The 23427-nt window shown below is 39.8% G+C and overlaps 1 long non-coding RNA gene across 1 annotated transcript in view; it reads left to right on the top strand.

Moving 5' to 3' along the window:
- The first annotated feature begins 457 nt into the window (after nt 1-457).
- LOC138641451 (uncharacterized) overlaps nt 458-23427 on the top strand; it is a 77768-nt gene continuing 54798 nt past the window's right edge. Inside the window, exons 1-2 of the long non-coding RNA XR_011313845.1 lie at nt 458-491; nt 6165-6252. This is a non-coding gene — a long non-coding RNA (uncharacterized lncRNA). The remainder of the gene's footprint in view (nt 492-6164; nt 6253-23427) is intronic.

Raw genomic sequence — 23427 nt, 5'->3', positions numbered from 1 at the left:
ATAGATAGATAGATAGATAATAGATAGCTAGATAGATGATAGATAATAGAGGGATAGATAGATAGATAGATAGATAGATAGATAGATAGATAGATAGATAGATAGATAGATAGATAGAAGATAGATAGATAGATAGATAGATAGATAGATAGATAGATAGATAGAAGATAGATACAAATCCTACAGTGACCCCAACATCTCTGAAAAGTAAAAGCCATATTTATGGTATTCTTGTGTGAATTGTTTGTATTATTATAGTTTTTGGCAAAATGAAAATGATAAATTATTTCTAATCTTATTATTTGAATTTTAATTAATAACAATATTATTGTATTGCTTCCATAAAGCCAAAGACTTTTCAAGAAAGCAACTTTTAAACTTGTATCTTCTATGTATAAAATAAATTATATTCTATTTCTATGTCCCTACTAAATTGACTGACGCCCTGTAACAGATTGATTTATTCTTGGCCATCCAGGCACCTTTAGGAGGTAAGAAGCAGAGCTATACGTACCAATCTCCACTTAAAGAACATAGAAAATATTGCTAAAAATATATTGTTCTAAATGCAGTATTGCCAACACCCTGGAATCCACTATAAACTGCATTATGGCACTTCAAATGGCCCCTTTCTGTCATCAGCTGTAAACATCACATTCATATTTCTGCTGCAGTCTGATGACCTGTCAGAGAGCGATTACAGATGGCTGAGGGGAATTCTGATGCAGGAGAGATTTGCTCCCTATACAGTATCAGTATTCCTGCAGCGTCGCTACACGTGTTAGCAAACTGTCCACCGTTTTTGCTGTAGCAGTGTATACATTTAAATGACCGTGTACATGGTACAATAAATACAATTCCAGGGAAATTCTTCTGCTCGCAGTTTGAGTAAATGTTTTTATTATTGCCAAATGAATTATTAAAGAGCTTAGCTAAATGTTGCCTCATTGTGTTATACACGGTAAAAGATATACAGGCCTCGATTTCATCCTTTGGATTTTTTTAAGCTTTCATCTCTAGTTAGCAATAAAAAATATTTTTTTTATCAAAAAATATTGAATTCACTTATTCATCTTTAGGCCTGCTCAACTGTACAACACATGAAAAAAAAATTAATGGATTATTGTCTTTCTTGTGTAATCTCAACATTGAAAAAATAATTATTTAAAAAAAAAAAAGTGACATAAAAATAAAAATTTTGGGGAAAATCTCTCTTAATACACACACACACACACACACACATATATATATATATATATATATATATATATATACATATATATATAAACATATGTGTCTATGTATAATAGTAATTGTTTTCATCATGACATCCTTTTGCTCAGTACATAGAGAGTAGTTAACTAGTTAATGATGGTGATCAGAGTTTAGGAAGGTGAAATTGTATTTTTTGTTAATTTTACCATATGCAATACCATATGCAATACATACTAACTAATATATATATATATATATATATATATATATATGTATATATATATATAGAGAGAGAGAGAGATAACAAGAGATAAAAAAATTTATATATATACATATATATTAGTATAAACAAAATTTAAAAAATTGGCAAAAAATAAAAATCTCTCTTTTATATATATACTCTCTTTATATATATATATATATATGTATGTATATATATTCCGTATATATGTATATATATATATATACTATTTAATATATATATATAAATAGAGAAGTAATTGTTTTTGTTATTTCATCTTTTAGATAGAAAGTAGTTAATGATGGTGATCAGATTATAGGAAGATAAAATGGTATTTTTTGTTATTTTTACCTTTTTTCTCGTTATCAGTAAATATCTGAAAGAATGTTTATTTTCAGTTCTAACTTTCTTGGTTCCTCAATCTTTTTTCTGTCTGATTTATCCATAAATGAGGGAAAGTAATTTATTTTGTAGGCATCAGCTAAACTGGACAAATCAAGGTGACAAACCATGGTTGGTGTTTTTGGGCCTTTTGTCCTGCTGCTCAGTGAGTCACAGGACAATAGAAGCTAAATGGAATATATAACCGTCCAGCTGTCTCATTGTCAGAGCAAAGCCCCATCCCTGCAGTCTATCAGCTTATGTGGTGTGTAACTGTAGACATTATATGGAGCTAAACCTATGGCAAATCTTTTCAATGTCTTTTAAAATAAAATCTATCTCAACGTGTCCGGTGTGTAGATGGTCACCTTGTAATATATTCATTATATTTTATAAAGGTAAAGTGTAATTAGTATATAATAGACGTATAATCTGTACTATTTTATTGTCTTCTGTTAGTACATAATAATATTTATGGTTAATATCACAATTCCACCAGCAGACCTATTAAAATCAATATATAGTATATTCTCGTCAGCGGATTAGTATCACTCGGATTCCTGCTATATAAATCTAGATGAGTCTGATACAGTCTGATATTTCCCCATTTTGCTTCTTTCATGTGATAAAGCCGTAGGCACAAAATGGAGGTTCACTTATTTTCTTGCATTTTATCTAATGTTTCTGGGTAAGCAATTTTGGTGGAAGGAGTAAATGCAGGTTTCTAGTTAATGCTTGTTATGCTCAGACTAGAGAAATGCCTTCGTAGGAAGAAAGGTTCTGTATATACTGTAGTAAGCCATGATCTATGTGCTCAGACATCACACAAATGCACTACTAAGCATTGCTTTCAAGGTCATGTGTTCTTTAAAATGTACTATTATTATATGCAATCCTAGATACAGTTTATAAAGACAGGAGCACAGTAAACCAAGAATAGGAATTATCAGAAAAAATATCATATGAGTAAATCAGTCAGTCAGCCTAACTTACATGTGAGACTGCTTGTGAGCACTAGAACATTTGTCATCCGTTAAGTGTAGCTTGGGACTTCAGAGTGAAAAGAAGCCTTTTTCTCAGGGCTGTCGTGTCTGCACGTTTTTCTAATGCATATTTATTAGGCTATGAATAATTTATGAATATGGGCATGGGAGAAAAAACATATGCTTGCTAAATGGAATACATCATACGTGTTCACAACATATTCGGAGGTATTAGGGCATACAGTAGTGCTCTCCTTCGGCGATTGCTCCATTTTTCACATGTATTAAAGCAGACACACATACGCTATGTAATAAATTAGCATACATATATGTATTAGAGATAAGCAAATTATTGGAGATTCGAATTTGCTGACTTTGCCAAATTTTCCACAATCATTCAATTGGCGGTGAATAAATTTGTGTGAATTTCAATACTAGAAAAAGCTTGTAAGTGCTGAAAGTGCTGAAAAATACATGTGGAGGAAAGGAAAGAGAGGGAACCTCACTGACCATAAAAACATGTACCTTACTGTAAGGAGGGAAAAAGGACTCCACTGGACATAACAGTTTACACTCTACTGTAGAGAGAGAGAAAGGACCCCGCTGTTTATAAGAGCTGACATTTTACCGTAGAGAGGGAAAGTACCTCGCTGGCCATAAGAGCTTACACTTTACCATAGAGAGGGAGAGACAGTACCCTGCTGACCATAAGAGCTTACACTTTACCGTAGAGAGTGAGAGGACACCGCTGGCTATAAGAGCTTACACTTTACCATAGAAAGGGAGAGACAGAATCCTTCTGACCATAAGAGCTTACACTTTACAATAGAAAGGGAGAGACAGAACCCTGTTGACCATAAGAGCTTACACTTTAACATAGAGAGGGAGAGAGGACCCCGCTGGCTATAAGAGCTTACACTTTACCATAGAGAGGAAGAGAGAACCCCGCTGGCTATAAGAGCTTACACTTTACCATAGAGAGGGAGAGAGGACCCCGATGGCTATTAGAGCTTACACTATACTATAGAGAGGGATAGAGGGCTCTGCTTGCCATAAGAGCTTACACTTTAATGTAGACAGAGAAAGAGAGTACCTCTCTGGCCTTAAAAGCTTACACTGTACTGTAGAGAGTGAGAGAGGACCCCGCTGGCCATAAGAACTTACACTTTACTGTAGACAGGAAGAGGGGACCCCACTGGCAATAAGAGCTTACACTTTACAGGAGAGAATCAAGTCTGTAAGCTCTTATGGCCAGCTCTCTTTCTCGTGCTCTCTCTCTCCTGTAAAATGTAAGGTCTTATAGTCTTATAGTAGGGGGGATTTTCACTTTTCTGAGAGTGTAAGCTCCTATTGCCAGTGGGGTCATAACGCTCTTGTTCTCTCTCCCCTCTGTAAAGTGTAAGCTCTTATAGTCAGTGAGATCCTCTCTCTCTTTTTTTCTGTAGTGTTAAAGCTGTTATAGTCAGCTCTCTCCTCTCCGCTAGGTCTATTTTCTAAGCAATTACAAGCTTTCCGGTATTTAAATTAATGCAAGTGTACTTGCAAAAATAAAATTTTGGTGGCAAAATTTGGTGAAGGCGGCAAATTCGAATTTCAAAAGATTTGAATATCTCTTCAGAAAAAAATTAACAGCTCTGTTGGACTTATCAGGTTTACACAGATACACTTCTGCCTGTATCTACCCTTTTACTCTCTGGCCTTTGAGGAAGATGCAGTCAAAGAGGCCCGGCGCCTGTGCACTGCAGTACTTTGCTCTGCCCACAACAGGGCAGACAAAGTATGCCTGTGCCAGAACCACAGCGTGAAGAGCAGAAGAGGACGTCATGGAATGAAGATGGGAGGCTCTGGACCGGACCTGAGACACCCATCAGACCCGGACCGCAGCGGAACCGCCCCTGGGTGAGTATAATCTAACCTCTTTTTCTCCTCTTTTAGGTAACATCGGGGGCTTATCTACAGCATTACAGAATGCTGTAGATAAGCCCCTGATTACGGTGAGCTTACCTCACCATCGATTTTGGGGGTGACAGGTTCCCTTTAAGACAAATGCTGAAACCAAGGCTAGTGTGTCTAAAGTAAACTATGCTTCATGGCTTATGGGGCTGACAATCGATAATCATTTTTTTAAATTTATTTTACATTCGTCTGTGAAAGCATTTTTTCTTTTTTGTAAAAGACAAAAATCAAATTTCCAACATTCTTGACATTTTAAACTGTCTATCTCACAAACTGTCCATGCAACATTTTTTATTATTATTTTTGCACACCTGTTTTAATTGTCCAATTGTATATTTGTGCTCTCCATGCCAATCCTGCACCCTATAGCAGGTGCTGGCTTTAGGGAAATGAACCTACCTTGCATTTCTTGTCACAGCATTTTGGGAACATAGGGGGTTTTTATTCCCCCAAAAAATATTTACAGTACTTGTTTGATTTCCTGTTTTGTCCAATGTAACAGCTGTACATCCCATGACAATGCTATGTGCTGTTCCAACATGTTCCTTACTGGGCATGCATCTAGCATAACTCTATCCTTAAGACCTTTTTGAATATGAATAAGCAAAACAAAGTTTAATGTTCTTTATACTTGTTTTACCAGTACTATTGTTGCTTCAATTTCCTTTGTAAGCATGTGCTATCCAACCAATGTAGAATTTTTAGCTATGTTTATTGTTGGAGGGAAATTTTTAAAATTAAAAAAGTGCCCATACATTTTATTTTTCTATACTACTTAGATTAGTCCATTTTAGCTATCGTACAACTCACAACAATACTTTGGGCTGGTGCATAATTTTCCTTTCTGGTTGTGTACCTACTTACCAGTGTAGCATTTTTGGTTACTGCTTCTTGTCGGTGTGGGGATGAAAAGCTTTTTTTAAAAAAATAATACATGTTTTACTTTTTTCATACCTGTTTTACTAGTCCATTTTTGCAACCATACATCCCACAACTTTACTGTATAGAGTCGCCACATTTTCCTATCGGGGGCATGTACTTTCCTACCCAGGGCCTCCTTCAGGGCATTATTGCTCTTATTGGTTTATGGGGTCCAATGAGCAGAAGCAAGGAGGGGGGCCAAGACCGAGTCCCCTTCTTTTTGCTACTGCTCATCGTGTCCCAGGGGCAGGATTCGGCCAGTTCAGTAACTGAACGTGCGTCCTCGGACACACATTCCTGTGAAATCTATTATTGTGCAGGAAGCGACCAGCTTCTTACATGGAAATAACTAACAGCTGCCAGCCAATCAGAGGTCGGCAACTGACTTTGGCTTGCACGTTGCTAGCACATGATGTCACTGTGCTCTGGAAGCGATGTTCTAGATAACTGTGTGTTATTTTCTGCAGATGAATCCTGGCTGGAAGAAGTGATGGCGATTTGTGCTGGATTAAGAAAAAAAGTGAAGATGAATATCATCAACTAAAGACGTCACTGGTGAGTCAGGGTGGTATGTGTACACTTACAGTATACACTGTATACTATGTACAGAGCTCCTATGCATAATGTCACTGCTGGTCCCTGTATTACCTGTACACTGACACTATATATAGAGCTCCTGTGTATAAAGTCTCTGGTAAGTCATTGTATCACCTATAATCTTACACTATATACTATGTAAAGAGCTCCTGTGTATAAATGCACTTATGGCAATAATAGTGTTGTCTTTTTTTAATTAATGATCAGTATTGTAGTATTCAGTCACTATGTGGTGGAAATAAGTGGTCTGGTCATGGTGTGGTGGTATTTAGAAATATAGGTGTTGCTTCAGCTTCTTAAAAAATTCAATTTTATTTATCAAAATTAAAAAGAAAGATGATGAGAGACATGACTGTTGTGAATTCTGCTTTTGGGCTCCCTCCGGTGGTTGTAGGTGGTAATGCAGTTGTCCCTGGGTTGCAGTCCTGGTCAGGTGTATCTGCTGATTGCAGTTCTGACTGGGGTATTTAGGTGTGCAGGATTCATTGGTCCTTGCCAGCTGTCCATGGTTGTTGGGAGGTGTTGGACCTCTGTCTGGTTCCTCCTGCCTTGCTGCCAAATCAGCAAAGATAAGTGTCTGGTTTTGTTTCTGTGGCACACATGCTGTGTGCTTGATAATTCAGTGCTATTCATTTGTTTTTCTTGTCCAGCTTAGATTGTGTCAGTATTTTCTCAGTCTTGTTGGATCCTCAGGAGTTGCAGATATACGTTCCACGTTTTTAGTTAGATGGTGGAATTTTTTGTATTATCTGCTGTGGATATTTTTGGAAGGGTTTTAATACTGACCGCTTAGTATTCTGTCCTATCCTTTCCTATTTAGCTAGAGTGGCCTCTTTTGCTAAATCCTGTTTTCTGCCTGCGTGTGTCTTTCCTCTCCTACTCACAGTCATTATTCGTGGGGGGCTGCCTATCCTTTGGGGTTCTGCTCTGAGGCAAGGTAGAATTCCTATTTCCATCTATAGGGGTATTTAGTCCTCCGGCTGTGTTGAGGCGTCTAGGGTTTGTTAGGCACACCCCACGGCTACTTCTAGTTGCGGTGTTAGTTCAGGATTTGCGGTCAGTACAGTTTCCACCTACTCCAGAGAAAGTTTCATGCGGCTCCAAGGTCACCGGATCATAACACATGATGTAACATGATAAATGGCTGCGCATTTCGAACACGGGTTCCGCACTTCTATATGCCGCATGCCGCTACAGGTGAGCTGCTTATTTTGTTTTCCTTTTTGGTAGTATTTAGTCCTGGTATGTTGTTTTATTCGGTCACTATGAGGTGGCAATATGTGATCTGGTCATGGTGTATCAGTATTTGTTCCTCGTATGTGGTATCATTCAGTCACTATGTGGTTGTAATATGTGATCTGGTCATGGTGTGGCAGGATTTGATCCTTGTATGTGGTATTATTCTGTCACTATGTGGTGGTAATATGTGGTCTAGCCATGGTGTAATGGTATTTGTTCCTTGTTGAAAGTTATAAAAAGTTACAGTAGAGTAGGGCTCAGCCAAAAGAATCATCCTTGTCTGTCTGTTACATTCTTACCAATGTAACTTTCTTGGTTATAGCTTGTTAGCATGGGTGAAGAAGTGTTTTAAAAAAACATTGAAAATACAATAAATACTGCAAATTGTTCCCGAATTTTCCTTTCTGTGCACGTACTCACCAACATAGCATTCTTGGTTACAGCTTTTTATCATGGGGAAAGTAGTGTTGAAAATAATGTTTTAAATAGTACACATTCTACTTTTTGCATACCTGTTTTATTAATCCAATTCAGCTACCGCTGATGCCTCTTTGGAGTAATGGCAATTTAACACTAGTAAGTTGCTTAACAAAAAAAAATCTTTGAAAAAATTTCAATAAACTGAGACATTTAACTGTGCAGGTCTGTTTCAGCACATTGGATTAAGTTGGCAGGTTGAAGACACATGCACATTACACAAATACAACAGGTGGGGTGTTGTTACATTAGCCTTTATAGCTGTCACATGTACCCTACCTAAAATTTCTGGTTGAGTCCATATTTTTCATCGGTTCTATAAGTATGGAAAAAATTTTTTATACAAATGAAAAAGTGGCATTGGCAACGGACATGTTAGTGTGAGGAAATTAAACATCCATATCATGAATAAGAATGGGGAATCAGCTAGCAGTACGAACACCGCCTCCAGCACAAGCATTTTGAGCAGCCCTAGAACAAATGCAGGTCTCAATTGCCCGCTTTGCCTTTGGCAAGCATAATATTGAAGAGCTATTAACAAATTGGGGAAATCTCCCCCAAAATCCCTCTCTATTAAACCTTAAAATGTAACTTTTATTATGTGTGCGTTTAAAATGCTGAAGGGTATACAAATTAGCCTCTAATCTGCCTTAAATTTTAATATTCATTACAATTGAATTGTATAAATTCATTGGGTGACACCCCAGGGTACCAACACTTATAGGACAGAATAGGACAATCAAAGTTATAGCACTCATCACCCCAACATGTTTCACCGCAAGTGCAGAGTCATCAGGGGATGGGGCACTCTGTATTCATTAAGGAACAAATATCAGGTAGCTTAGATGGATTTTGCTCATTGTTGTTGGATACATATTCAAGAAATGGTGGAATCTCTTCAAGGGTTACAGGTTCAACAGAATTTACATTGTTAATAGCTAATTCTTCTGCTGATGGATTATATATTACTGGTGATTCAGCTACAACATCACAATTCTGCAACACACGTTCTTCTTTCAGTTGTGTTATTTATTGGATCTTAGCCACATGGATGGAGAGAATGATCACTCAAGGAATAAAACTCAGATTCCCTGTTCCCCATGGTCTTGACACCATGTTGCCCATAGAAAGCACCATCCAAACTGAATGAATGACCATCATCAAGTCCATGACCCTGCATGCATTTTATAAACAATCAGGTTTAGCATAGACCACAGGCCCAGAGGTGAATTATTACTTGTCTGCGTGCAGGAAATGTTTAATTACTACTCACCAAACAGAGAGATCTCGTGAGCTATCACAGGATCTCTGCTTGAGGAGAGAGACCAGGTAGTGTTCTCATACGAGTGGCTCCTGGTGACATTGCTGCACCTATTAAAAAGACCACTCACCACACTTCACCAGTGAAAAGTATATTACCATTGTCACTATCACTATCACACTGGTCTTTGCTCTGATCAGGACATTTTCACTCCAATCAGAGCACAGACCAGTGTGACAATGATGGGTAGTTTGTGTGCAGTATGGTATTAAACAAGGCTGTTGCCCCATTTTATCATTCGTTAACCCAAAGCCAGATTTGTTGAGGTGACGTCACTTGATTCATTACTAAAGATGTGTTTGCATTAAAGAGCTTGAAAGAGGTTGGATGCAATCAGGGCAGTATTTGGCATTCATGCTGCCTTAGGCACTTTAAATAGCCATGCCCCCTACTGATGAGTCAAACTTTGAGCATGTGCACAGACATCCATTAAAGGCATATCTGCTATGCAACTCGCTAATTAAACGTTAAAAAATGAACACCTGCACTTGCTGTACAGATGATCAGTACAGTTGAGCGATACCGTCCGATATTTGAAAGTATCGGTATCAGATGGTATTGGCCGATATCCGAAAAATATCGGATATCGCCGATACCGATATCCGATACCAATACAAGTCAATGGGACACAAATATCGGAAGGTATCCGTAATGGTTCCCAGGGTCTGAAGGAGAGGAAACTCTCCTTCAGGCCCTGGGATCCATATTAATGTGTAAAATAAAGAATAAAAATAAAAAATATTGATATACTTACCCTCGGACGGGCCCTGGTTGTCATCGCTGCAATCGCCATGCTTTTCTTCCTAAGAATGAGCGCTTTAATGACCTTCGATGATGTCGCGGCTTGTGATTGGTCGCTGAGCGGTCATGTGACCACTCACGCGACCAATCACAAGCCGCGACGTCATCGAAGGTCCTTAACCCCTTCATGACCCAGCCTATTTTGACCTTAAAGACCTTGCCGTTTTTTGCAATTCTGACCAGTGTCCCTTCATGAGGTAATAACTCAGGAACGCTTCAATGGATCCTAGCGGTTCTGAGATTGTTTTTTCATGACATATTGGGCTTCATGTTAGTGGTAAATTTAGGTCAATAAATTCTGTGTTTATTTGTGATAAAAACGGAAATTTGGCGAAAATTTTGAAAATTTCACAATTTTCACATTTTGAATTTTTATTCTGTTAAACCAGAGAGTTATGTGACACAAAATAGTTAATAAATAACATTTCCCACACGTCTACTTTACATCAGCACAATTTTGGAAACAAAATTTTTTTTTGCTAGGAAGTTATAAGGGTTAAAATTTGACCAGCGATTTCTCATTTTTACAACGAAATTTACAAAACCATTTTTTTTAGGGACCACCTCACATTTGAAGTCAGTTTGAGGGGTCTATATGGCTGAAAATACCCAAAAGTGACACCATTCTAAAAACTGCACGCCTCAAGGTGCACAAAACCACATTCAAGAAGTTTATTAACCCTTCAGGTGCTTCACAGCAGCAGAAGCAACATGGAAGGAAAAAATGAACATTTAACTTTTTAGTCACAAAAATGATTTTTCAGCAACAATTTTTTTATTTTCCCAATGGTAAAAGGAGAAACTGAACCACGTACGTTGTTGTCCAATTTGTCCTGAGTACGCTGATACCTCATATGTGGGGGTAAACAACTGTTTGGGCGCACGGCAGGGCTTGGAAGGGAAGGAGCGCCATTTGACTTTTTGAATGAAAAATTGGCTGCACTCTTTAGCGGACACCATGTCACATTTGGAGAGCCCCCGTGTGCCTAAAAATTGGAGCTCCCTCACAAGTGACCCCATTTTGGAAACTAGACGCCCCAAGGAACTTATCTAGATGCATAGTGAGCCCTTTAAACCCCCAGGTGCTTCACAAATTGATCCGTAAAAATGAAAAAGTACTTTTTTTTCACAAAAAAATTCTTTTAGCCTCAATTTTTTCATTTTCACATGGACAACAGGATAAAATGGATCCTAAAATTTGTTTGGCAATTTCTCCTGAGTACACCGATACTTCACATGTGGGGGTAAACCACTGTTTGGGCACATGGTAAGGCTCGGAAGGGAAGGAGCGCCATTTGACTTTTTGAATGAAAAATTATCTCCATCGTTAGCGGACACCATGTCGCGTTTGGAGAGACCCTGTGTGCTTAAACATTGGAGCTCCCCCACAAGTGACCCCATTTTGGAAACTGGACCCCCCAAGGAACTTATCTAGATGCGTAGTGAGCACTTTAAACCCTCAGGTGCTTCACAAATTGATCCGTAAAAATGAAAAAGTACTTTTTTTTCACAAAAAATTTATTTTCGCCTCAATTTTTTCATTTTCACATGGGCAATAGGATAAAATGGATCCTAAAATTTGTTGAGCAATTTCTCCCGAGTACGCCGATACCTCATATGTGGGGGTAAACCACTGTTTGGGCACACGGCAGGGCTCGGAAGGGAAGGCGCGCCTTTTAACTTTTTGAATGGAAAATTAGCTCCAATTGTTAGCGGACACCATGTCGCATTTGGAGAGCCCCTGTGTGCCTATGCAATGGAGCTCCCCCACAAGTGACCCCATTTTGGAAACTAGACCCCCCAAGGAACTTATCTAGATGCATACTGAGCACTTTAAACCCCCAGGTGCTTCACAGAAGTTTATAATGCAGAGCCATGAAAATAAAAAATAATTTTTCTTTTCTCAAAAATGATTTTTTAGCCTGGAATTTCCTATTTTGCCAATGGTAAAAGGAGAAATTGGACCACAAATGTTGTTGTCCAGTTTGTCCTGAGTATGCAGATACCCCATATGTGGGGGTAAACCACTGTTTGGGCGCACGGCAGGGCTCAGAAGGGAAGGCACGCCATTTGGCTTTTTAAATGGAAAATTATCTCCAATCATTAGCGGACACCATGTCGCGTTTGGAGAGCCCCTGTGTGCCTAAACATTGGAGATCCCCCACAAATTACCCAATTTTGGAAACTAGACCCCCAAAGGAACTAATCTAGATGTGTAGTGAGCACTTTGAACCCTCAAGTGCTTCACAGAAGTTTATAACGCAGAGCCATGAAAATAAAAAAAAAAATTATTTTCTCAAAAATGAATTTTAGCCCGCAATTTTTTATTTTCCCAAGGGTAACAGGAGAAATTTGACCCCAAAAGTTGTTGTCCAGTTTCTCCTGAGTACGCTGATACCCCATATGTGGGGGTAAACCACTGTTTAGGCACATGCTGGGGCTCGGAAGTGAAGTAGTGACGTTTTGAAATGCAGACTTTGATGGAATGCTCTGTGGGCGTCACGTTGCGGTTGCAGAGCCCCTGATGTGGCTAAACAGTAGAAACCCCCCACAAGTGACCCCATTTTGAAAACTAGACCCCGAAAGGAACTTATCTAGATGTGAGGTGAGCACTTTGAACCCCCAAGTGCTTCACAGAAGTTCATAACACAGAGCAGTGAAAATAATAAATACGTTTTCTTTCCTCAAAAATAATTTTTAGCCCAGAATTTTTTATTTTCCCAAGGGTTACAGGAGAAATTGGACCACAAAAGTTGTTGTCCAGTTTCTCCTGAGTACGCTGATACCCCATGTGTGGGGGTAAACCACTGTTTGGGCACACGTGGGGGCTCAGAAGGGAAGTAGTGACTTTTGAAATGCAGACTTTGATGGAATGGTCTGCGGGCGTCACATTGCGTTTGCAGAGCCCCTGGTGTGCCTAAACAGTAGAAACCCCCCACAAGTGACCCCATTTTGGAAACTAGACCCCCAAAGGAACTTACCTAGATGTGTGGTGAGCACTTTCAACCCCCAAGTGCTTTACAGAAGTTTATAACGCAGAGCCGTGAAAATAATAAATACGTTTTCTTTCCTCAAAAATAATTTTTTAGCCCAGAATTTTTTATTTTCCCAAGGGTTACAGGAGAAATTGGACCACAAAAGTTGTTGTCCAGTTTCTCCTGAGTACGCTGATGCCCCATGTGTGGGGGTAAACCACTGTTTGGGCACACGTGGGGGCTCAGAAGGGAAGTAGTGACTTTTGAAATGCAGACTTTGATGGAATGGTCTGCGGGCGTCACGTTGCGTTTGCAGAGCCCCTGGTGTGCCTAAACAGTAGAAACCCCCCACAAGTGACCCCATTTTGGAAACTAGACCCCCCAAGGAACTTATCTAGATATGTGGTGAGCACTTTGAACCCCCAAGTGCTTCACAGACGTTTACAACGCAGAGCCGTGAAAATAAAAAATCATTTTTCTTTCCTCAAAAATGATGTTTTAGCAAGCAATTTTTTATTTTCTCAAGGGTAACAGGAGAAATTGGACCCCAGTAATTGTTGCGCAGTTTGTCCTGAGTATGCTGGTACCCCATATGTGGGGGTAAACCACTGTTTGGGCACACGTCGGGGTTCGGAAGTGAGGGAGCACCATTTGAATTTTTGAATACAAGATTGGCTGGAATCAATGGTGGCGCCATGTTGCGTTTGGAGACCCCCTGAAGTGCCTAAACAGTGGAAACCCCTCAATTCTACCTCCAACACACCCCTAACCCTTATCCCAACTGTAGCCGTAACCCTAATCACAACCCTAACCCCAACACACCCCTAACCACAACCCTAACCCCAACACACCCCTAACCCTAACCACAACCCTAATTCCAACCCAACTCTAAGGCTATGTGCCAACGTTGCGGATTCGTATGAGATTTTTCAGCATCATTTTTGAAAAATCCGCGGGTAAAAGGCACTGCGTTTTACCTGTGGATTTACCGTGGATTTCCAGTGTTTTTTGTGCGGATTTCACCTGTGGATTCCTATTGAGGAACAGGTGTAAAACGCTGCGGAATCCGCACAAAGAATTGGCATGCTGCGGAAAATACAACGCAGCGTTCCCGCGCGGTATTTTCTGCACCATGGGCACAGCGGATTTGGTTTTCCATAGGTTTACTTGGTACTGTAAACCTGATGGAACACTGCTGCGGATCCGCAGCGGCCAATCCGCACCGTGTGCACATAGCCTAATTCTAAAGGTATGTGCACACGCTGCGGAAAACGCTGCGGATCCGCAGCAGTTTCCCATGAGTTTACAGTTCAATGTGAACCTATGGGAACCAAAAATCGCTGTACACATGCTGCGGAAAAACTGCATGGAAACGCAGCGGTTTACATTCCGCAGCATGTCACTTCTTTCTGCGGATTCCGCAGCGGTTTTACAACTGCTCCAATAGAAAATCGCAGTTGTAAAACCGCAGTGAAATGCGCAGAAAAACCGCGGTAAATCCACGATAAATCGGCAGCGGTTTAGCACTGTGGATTTTTCAAATCCGCTGCGGAAAAATCCGCATAGGACCAGAATACGTGTGCACATACCGAAACCCTAACCCTAGCCCTAACCCTAGCCCTAACCCTACCCCTAACCCTACCCCTAACCCTAACCCTACCCCTAACCCTAACCCTAGCCCTAACCCTACCCCTAACCCTACCCCTAACCCTACCCCTAACCCTAACCCTACCCCTAACCCTACCCCTAACCCTAACCCTAGTTCTTACCCCAACCTTAGTGAAAAAAAAAAAAATTCTTTATTTTTTTTATTGTCCCTATCTATGGGGGTGACAAAGGGGGGGGGTCATTTACTATTTTTTTTATTTTGATCACTGAGATAGGTTATATCTCAGTGATCAAAATTCACTCTGGAACGAATCTGCCGGCCGGCAGATTCGGTGGGCGCACTGCACATGCGCCCGCCATTTTGGAAGATGGCGGCGCCCAGGAAAGAAGACGGACGGACCTCGGGCGGCCAGGTAAGTATAAGGGGGGGAGATCAGGGCACGGGGGGGGCGTCGGAGCACGGGGGGGTGGATCGGATCATGGGGGGGGGTGGATCGGAACACGGGAGGGAGGATTGGAGCACGGGGAAGGATTGGAGCACGGGGTGAGGGATCGCTGTGCGGGGGGGGGGTGGATCGGAGCACGGGGGGGTCGCTGTGTGCGGGGGGGGGATCGGAGTGCGGGGGGGTTTGATTGGAGCGCGGGGGGTGTGATTGGTGCACGGGGAAGCGGACAGGAGGACGGGGGAGCGGAGCACAGGACGGAGGGGAGCGGACCACAGATCGGGGGGCTGGGGGGGCGATCGGAGGAGTGGGGTGGGGGCACATTAGTATTTCCAGCCATGGCCGATGATATTGCAGCATCGGCCATGGCTTGATTGTAATATTTCACCAGTTTTTTAGGTGAAATATTACAAATCGCTCTGATTGGCAGTTTCACTTTCAACAGCCAATCAGAGCGATCGTAGCCACGAGGGGGTGAAGCCACCCCCCCTGGGCTAAACTACCACTCTCCCTGTCCCTGCAGATCGGGTGAAATGGGAGTTAACCCTTTCACCCGATCTGCAGGGACGCGATCTTTCCATGACGCATATGCTGCGTCATGGGTCGGAATGGCACCGACTTTCATGACGCAGCGTATGCGTCAAAGGTCGGGAAGGGGTTAACGTGCTCATTCTTAGGAATGAGCGCATTAATAACCTTCGATGACATCGCGGCTTGTGATTGGTCGCGTGAGTGGTCACATGACCGCTCAGCGACCAATCACAAGCCGCGGTGTCATCGAAGGTACTTAACAAGCTCATTCATAGGAAGGAAAACATGGCAATTGCAGCGGTGACAACCAGGGCCCGTCCGAGGGTAAGTATATCAATATTTTTTATTTTTATTCTTTATTTTACACATTAATCTAAATCCCGATACCGATTCCCGATATCACAAAAATATCGGAACTCGGTATCGGAATTCCGATACCGCAAATATCGGCCGATACCCGATACTTGCGGTATCGGAATGCTCAACACTAATGATCAGTCTTTTGAGCTTCTTTTCATAGCTTCAGGTTTTAATGACGCCAAGAGATTAAAATGGGTAACCTAAACATTATTCGTGCTACCGCTAGGAAGCCACTCACTAGTTCTTAATACAATTTCAATTTTAAAAAAATGGCCAAAAGATGTTAGAAAAAAAGCAAAAATCAGTCTCTTTAGGACATAAAAATGTTTTCAGTGGGTCCTAATGTGTCTTCAGCCTGAAAAATCACAGGATTTGCAGATGTCTAAGACACATCATGTGCACATACTGTAAAACTTCATATACTCTTTAGATAGTAGTTAAGTCACTCACACACATTATACTAAAGTTGGCCAAACCTAGAGATACTTTGCTAGGTGAAGAGAATGGGGCATCAGACTGCGCTGCTCGCCTGTCAGGATAATGTACCAGAGAAGTCCAAATAGAAGTAATAGAGAATAGACTTTATTTCTACGCATTTCGTGGTGATCACACCAGTTCCTCAGGACAGTCTATACACATACAGGGTCTTGTATTTATAGCAAAAGAAGGCACATGGAGACGCCTCCTTTCAAGAAAAAAAAAAACACACCCAGTGGGTGGGGAATCTGACTTAAACACATATTCAAAGATATATGTACATCATAAAACACACGAAACAATCATAAAATATAATTGAGTATAGCACTTAAAACCATTGCTCATACATGTAAAAATCTAAATACAAAAAAACACATTAAAAAGAGTAGTTAAGCAAATGAATAACTTTTACAAGCTGGGGGAGTGCTAGAACTTACGGTGTTAAAATATTTATTCTTTGGCAGGACCCTGCTACTGATGTTTTTAACCATTGAGCCGTGGGTGGATTTGATTACATTGTTTTGTTTGGTGCTAATTTCACAAGAGTCTGTGAAATCAAAGAAATAACAGTGGAAAACAGAAACAAAAACAAAACAAAAAAATAACTAAAAAAAAAAATCCCTGAGAATTTTTCAATTGAACAAATCAGTTGTTTCATTGAGTCCATGGGGATTTATAGTGTTGAGCTTGTGAATCCAGAAGATCTCTTTTCTGTTGAGAGTCTGGACTCGATTAGGATTATCTAGGGGGACATGGTCAATAGGGATCACCCTGAAGGAGATCCTTTCATTGTGATATATTGCAATATGCCTGGAAAGGCCATGCTGTAAAAATCCTTCTTTTATATTATACCTGTGCGAGTTTATTCTTTTATGTAGCTGTTGCATTGTCCTGCCCATATATAATTTCTTACATTCGCATATAATGACATAGATGACAAAACTGGCTTGGCAAGTCAAATGGTATTTAATTTTAAAACTCATCTGAATTTCCACTGTCTGATGAAAAAGTTTTTGCATCATGAATGATGCTGGAGCAGCATAGGCATCTCGGGATGCCACATCTATAGGAGCCTTGTCTGAGCTTTTTTGTAGTGGGATTGAGATCCTCTTTTTTCTTTAGCCGGATGGGGACCAACATGTTTTTCAATGTTGGGGCCCTTCGGAACGTTATCAGGGGATTGCTGGGAAGAAGCTTCCCCAATATGGGATCATTAAGAAGTATGCCCCAATGTTTTTTTAGAACCAGGTGAATTCTCTTGTTCTGGGCTGAAAAAGTGGTAATAAAATTGAAGCTGATTCTTTTGTTTTTATAATATTGGAGATTAAGTCTATCTGTTCTATTTTTTTGCTTTCAAAGAAGGCTCTATGGATCAATTTTTTGGGATAACTTCTTTCAAGAAATCTATGTGATAAAACTTTTGATTGGTAAATGAAATCTATGTCCATACTGCAGTTCCTCTTGATTTTTTTGTATTGGTTGAGTGGAATATTCCTCAACCATTTGGCGTAGTGTCCACTTTGATAATGGACATAACTGTTCGCATCCACAGGTTTGAAGTAGGTTCTTGTATGAATTTTTATATTGTCATGAAAAAAAGTGAGGTCAAGGAAGTCAACTGTGTCAGGGTTTACTACAGGGGTGAAAACCCAACCCCAGGTGTTATCTTCAATGCTCCTGAGGAATGACCACACATCATCATTTGAATTATCATAAATAAAGAATAAATCATCTATGTAACGTTTGTAAATGATGATGTTGGGAGCATGTATTCTGCTGTATATGAAGATGGACTCGAAGATGGCCATAAACAAATTTGCATAAGTTGGCGCCACCTTCGAGCCCATCGCGGTCCCAAGTATCTGATGGTATAGAGTATCTTGAAAGGTAAAGAAATTATTATGGAGTATGAACTGCATGCTTTCATATAAAAAATCTTTTTGTCTAGATGTCAACCGTGGATCAATGTCTATGTAGGTTTTAAAACACACCAGTCCCAAATCATGTGGGATGCTGGAATAGAGGGCGGATACATTCATGAAAATAAAAACAAAAGTGTTCTTCCATGGGATGTCCTTCGTAAGACGGATTAGATGACTGGAGTCCCTCAAGTAACTGCGTAGTTTGTCCACATGTGTGTGCATCACTACATCCACATAATTTGCAAGGTTTGATGTCAGGGACCCTATTCCTGAAATTATGGGTCTCCCAGGGGGCCTTTTAGCATCCTTGTGGATTTTCAGAAGGTGATAGAAAAAGACAATCGGGGGATTGACAACTCTTAAAAAAAATTTCTCTGATTTATTCAGAATGCTCTGACTATCAGCTCTTGATATCAAAGCGTTAAAAGCAATAACTGCATTATTATATTGAGAGTTATCAACCTTATTGTACGTCTTGGGGTCAGATAATAGTCAGATAATAATGCTTTTTTTTTTTTAATGCCTCTTTTTCTCACCCCAAAAGAAAAAGAGGCATTAAAATCCATAAAGAGCAATCCAGACCTTGTCATCCGCATGGCAGACAAGGGGGGAGGAATAGTGGTACAGGACCGGGGGGATTATCTAGCAGAAGCATTTAGACTATTATCTGACCCCAAGACTTACAAATGGATAAAATAGCAGGAAAACCGCAGAAAATCAGCATAATTAATGAACATGCTGCTTTTTTTACCACGATGCGTTTTTTCGCGGAAAAAAGCGCATCATGTGCACAAAACATGCAGAATGCATTCTAAATGATAGGATGCATAATGTATGCATTTTAATGAGTTTTTATAGTGTTTTTACCACAAAAAACGTGAAAAAACCTGAACGTGTGCACATAGACTTAATGATTCCTTCTGTTCTTTATCATGACATATAATAGCTGCAAGGCAGCTACAACTGGGGCTATGTGAGTTTTTCTTGGCTGATACAATCTTCTTAGGCAATTTGCGCACATTTCAAAATGCTTGATTTTACTTCTTTCAGCAAATTCCCCAAAACTTTGACAATTCAATTTACATCTAATCAGTTCACTCATCTCTAGAACTAACACATTGATTTATATTGGTCCATATGCTGACCATTTGTGGTCCATTTTCCACATTGAACACACTCGGATTAGAGCAATGTTCATGTTAGTGTAACCTGAGATGTTAAGTGAAATGTGGTGTGAACTAAGATCCACAAATGGTATGACTTCCAACTTTATTAAAGCACTAAAGAATAACCTATATGGTATTCAACGTGGAGAGAAAATGACATAACATAACACTTTTAATAAAACGTTGAATTAATTTTTCCAAAAAATGGTTACTGGCCTTAGTATTAATTAAAGTAATAAACTGCACATACAAAATAGGAGAGATAATGTATAAATATGTGACAGATGTGCCACTACATAGCTGGTTTCCACAAGAACACAAAAATAATTTATTATTTTAATTTCCACATTTTAAACGTGAAACTTAGTTTTGCCATACAACATTATAATGTGACATTTTTTGAAACAAAAAAAAGTGTAAAGATTAACAAAAGTCAAAACTACGCGATGTGGCTGCTTTTCTTTTTAATATAGATTTGTTTGTGTGTGTGGTGTTAAAATCAACAAACAGAACGGTTTCTTAGTTGAAAACAACATAATAATAATTCTTGCTCAACATGAACATAAAATATGAGAGTGTATAAAAATGTGCAGCCTAATCACTCCCTAATGACGACTTATGTCCTCAGTGCAGATTATTTATTTCTTGGTTTTAAAAAGTAGATTATTTCAGTGGTGCAGGCTTAGTGTAAGCCGTTGAGAAACCACAAACACTGCACTTCAGCCTCTATTTGGGACATTAGCCAACGCTAATCTGATTAAGAGGACATTTTTTACAATATGGTGGTGCTTTGAAAATTCTGTGAAACTAGATAGAGTACAGTCAAAACTAGAAGAGGAGAGAGGAGATTGTTATTTTAAAGCATCCAAGTCATCCATGTACAACTAAATCCTGTAAAAGATATCTCACTGGCATAGCCGTTTCTAATGGTAATGCAGTAAAGCATTTACCGAATAAGTAATAAAAATACCTATTCACGGTACGTCCCATCACTGGGGGCTCAACGATCACTAGAAGAGGGGCTCCAAGCTTAACATTGTCCTTGCTGTGGTTGGTATCGAGTGGAATAACATGGTCTTGCAAGTACGCTGCATCGTTTATAAGTCCGATAGAGATGGCAGATAGCTGTACTTTGCTATTTCCATCAGTCTCATAAACAATGAGCAGAGCAGATGTCTTATGGGAGTCACATCTCAGCAAGACTGAAAATAATCTCAGTTCAATCCACTGAAATATTGGAAGGTAGATATATTTTAACGCCAATCAATGTAAGCTCATGAATTATTTCCTTAGTTTCCTTTTGTTTGAAGGGGATGTTCTGCCATATTTGAAAATAAAATCAGGTGCATGGCTGGGGTGTACATAAGAAAGTACTAACTTGCACTAACTCCTGTGACTCCAGTGATGGATGCTTTGGTGGTACAAATCAGCATTGAAAGTAATGACATCACTATTAGTGAAGAGTGAGTGTACTTGTTGCTCGGGTTTTCCCGAGCACGCTCGGGTGACTTCGGAGTATTTGTTATTGCTCGGGGATATAGTTTTCATCGCCTCAGTTGCATGATTTCCAGATAAGTTGAATACATGTGGGAATTCCCTAACAAACAGGCATTCCTCACATATATTCAGCATATCCATGTCCACTGCATGAAAAGGGACATCATCATTTTCACAGCCCACCCACGCAACTTGGGCTGAAAGCTGGTGTGTCAGATATGCCAAGTATGCCGCACATTCGTAAAATCATCCAGGCCTCATCAGAGCCACAATTCCTGGCTCACTGTCAGAGGCTCAAGGATTTCAGAGTGAGCAGTGGGGATCAGAAGATGCAGTGGGGATCGAACGAGTGACAGTGAGGAGAAGAGGGGCGGAGAGGTGAGCGAGTAGGTGAATATAAAGATTATTTTTATTTTTTAACATTTTTGATGGCCTTTTGCGGTTTTTAAAAATGTCGACCAGCAGTTGCCAATATGCTGAATCCATGTGGAAGTGATTTACAAAAGATCTGGATTTTGATGAATGTGGGGTTTCCCACATTGATTGTAATCTGGGATTGTTTGTGCCCATTGTTCTTGGATTGTATGTTCAATAAAATTTAGATTTTTTATAGACTGATTTGATTATACTACTTTGTTCCTGGCACATTTTTCTTTTGGTTGTTCTGTATTCTGGTGCCCTATGGGGACACACTGCATATCAGATAAGGTTACAAATTCTTGGTAATCTAAATGTGGATTTTTGTCAACTTCAAGTAGAATTCAATGTATTCATTCATTTCTTGTTACGAGTGTTCCCAACTAGAATCTTGCAAATCACACCCAGTCCTAGTTCATTAGGGGTCCCTAGACCCCTCTGCTGAATATGATGATGAAAGTAATAAAAGTGCATGCAATAGTAGAAAGCAGGTGGGTGAGCATTTTGCTGATTTTGCTGTGGGGCACATAGGCTTTAGGTTATATTTTCTCTTGAGTATTAAGATGAGCAAAGTAGTCTCAAAAGCAGATGGAAAAAACTCAGATGAAAGCGAGACATTGAAAATGTTGGTCAATTAATGACAATATGTGGCATGATATACAAGACTGAGAAGAGGTGGAAGGGAATAATGCAGAGTAAGGAAGTATAGATTCTTCTGTAACAGGGTTAAATACAGAGAAGGTATGATGAGTACATGAATGGCTGTGATACATTGCAGCTCGTAGAATCTAATAAGATCTCCTGATGTAGTCAATTTTATGTTTGATGTAGGAGAAAGGTCTTGGGCTCTATGCTCTTTAACAGGTGCCTGTAATTTGGACCTACAAGAGAAGTGAGCATTTCAAAGAGTCATTTGTGATTATTTAAAAGAGAAATAAAAGCAGTTAAGTAGTATAATTTTGCATGATTAAGGGCAAGATTACAAGGTCTCAGAATGAATTTGCAATTAATGAAATCTCTCAGTGCCTGAAATATTATCCACTGAATCTATTTTGACCTAGACTATCTTTGCAGAAATGCGATTCAGTTATATTCCAAGGTTGCCATCATAAATGTCTGGTAGGAGGGATTGAGGGTGTGAACTACAGTATGAGCCAAAACACAAAAATCATGTAAATAATATTAAGAAAATTGTGCATTTTATGTTCATGCCGCCTTATCTGATGATCTAGCTTTTATAAATTTCCAGCAAAAACAACACAATTAGGACAAATGAAGACTCGAAACAAAAACAGAATGAGTTATTAAGAAGCAGAAGTAAAGAGATAGTGTGACGATGTGGACTGTCTTACCCATTCCCATGAAGAAAACTGGCGTATGCATATGTGTAACGTGAACAGTGTTATGCATTTAATGTGTATGTGTATAATCCTTATGTAATATATTATGGTAATGTATGGAGTAGTGGGGCAAATGCCGAAACTCCATGATAATGTTTATAGATACAAGGAAGCAAGGATTATCAGTGATATATGATAGGGGATAGGAAGTAAATAAGGAATTGTTAATGTTAGGTACAGTCCGACAGATGGGAATAGTGTTAGCAAGAGGAGAGGTACTTCCTGGTTATGGGTGGTTAGGAGTAATGGAAGGTTTAAGTAAGTTCTTTGTGGAGTTCAAGTGCAGTGGGCTGCTAGGGCCAACTTTGGCCTATCACTCGGGGAAGTGGATTGCCATACAACTCCTCCATGCGGATCATCGGGCCTGGGACCTCGAGATTGGCGCCAGGTGCATCAGGCACATCGCACCTGGATGCCTGCAGGAGAAGATTGATGCAGATCCTCAAAGGTGGGGGATGATGGAATCAGGGTGCACTGCCATCAATGGAGAGTGAATAAT

This window comes from Ranitomeya imitator, chromosome 6 (assembly GCF_032444005.1).
Source record: "Ranitomeya imitator isolate aRanImi1 chromosome 6, aRanImi1.pri, whole genome shotgun sequence".
Lineage (NCBI taxonomy): Eukaryota > Metazoa > Chordata > Amphibia > Anura > Dendrobatidae > Ranitomeya > Ranitomeya imitator.
This window is presented reverse-complemented; position numbering and strand designations above follow the sequence as displayed.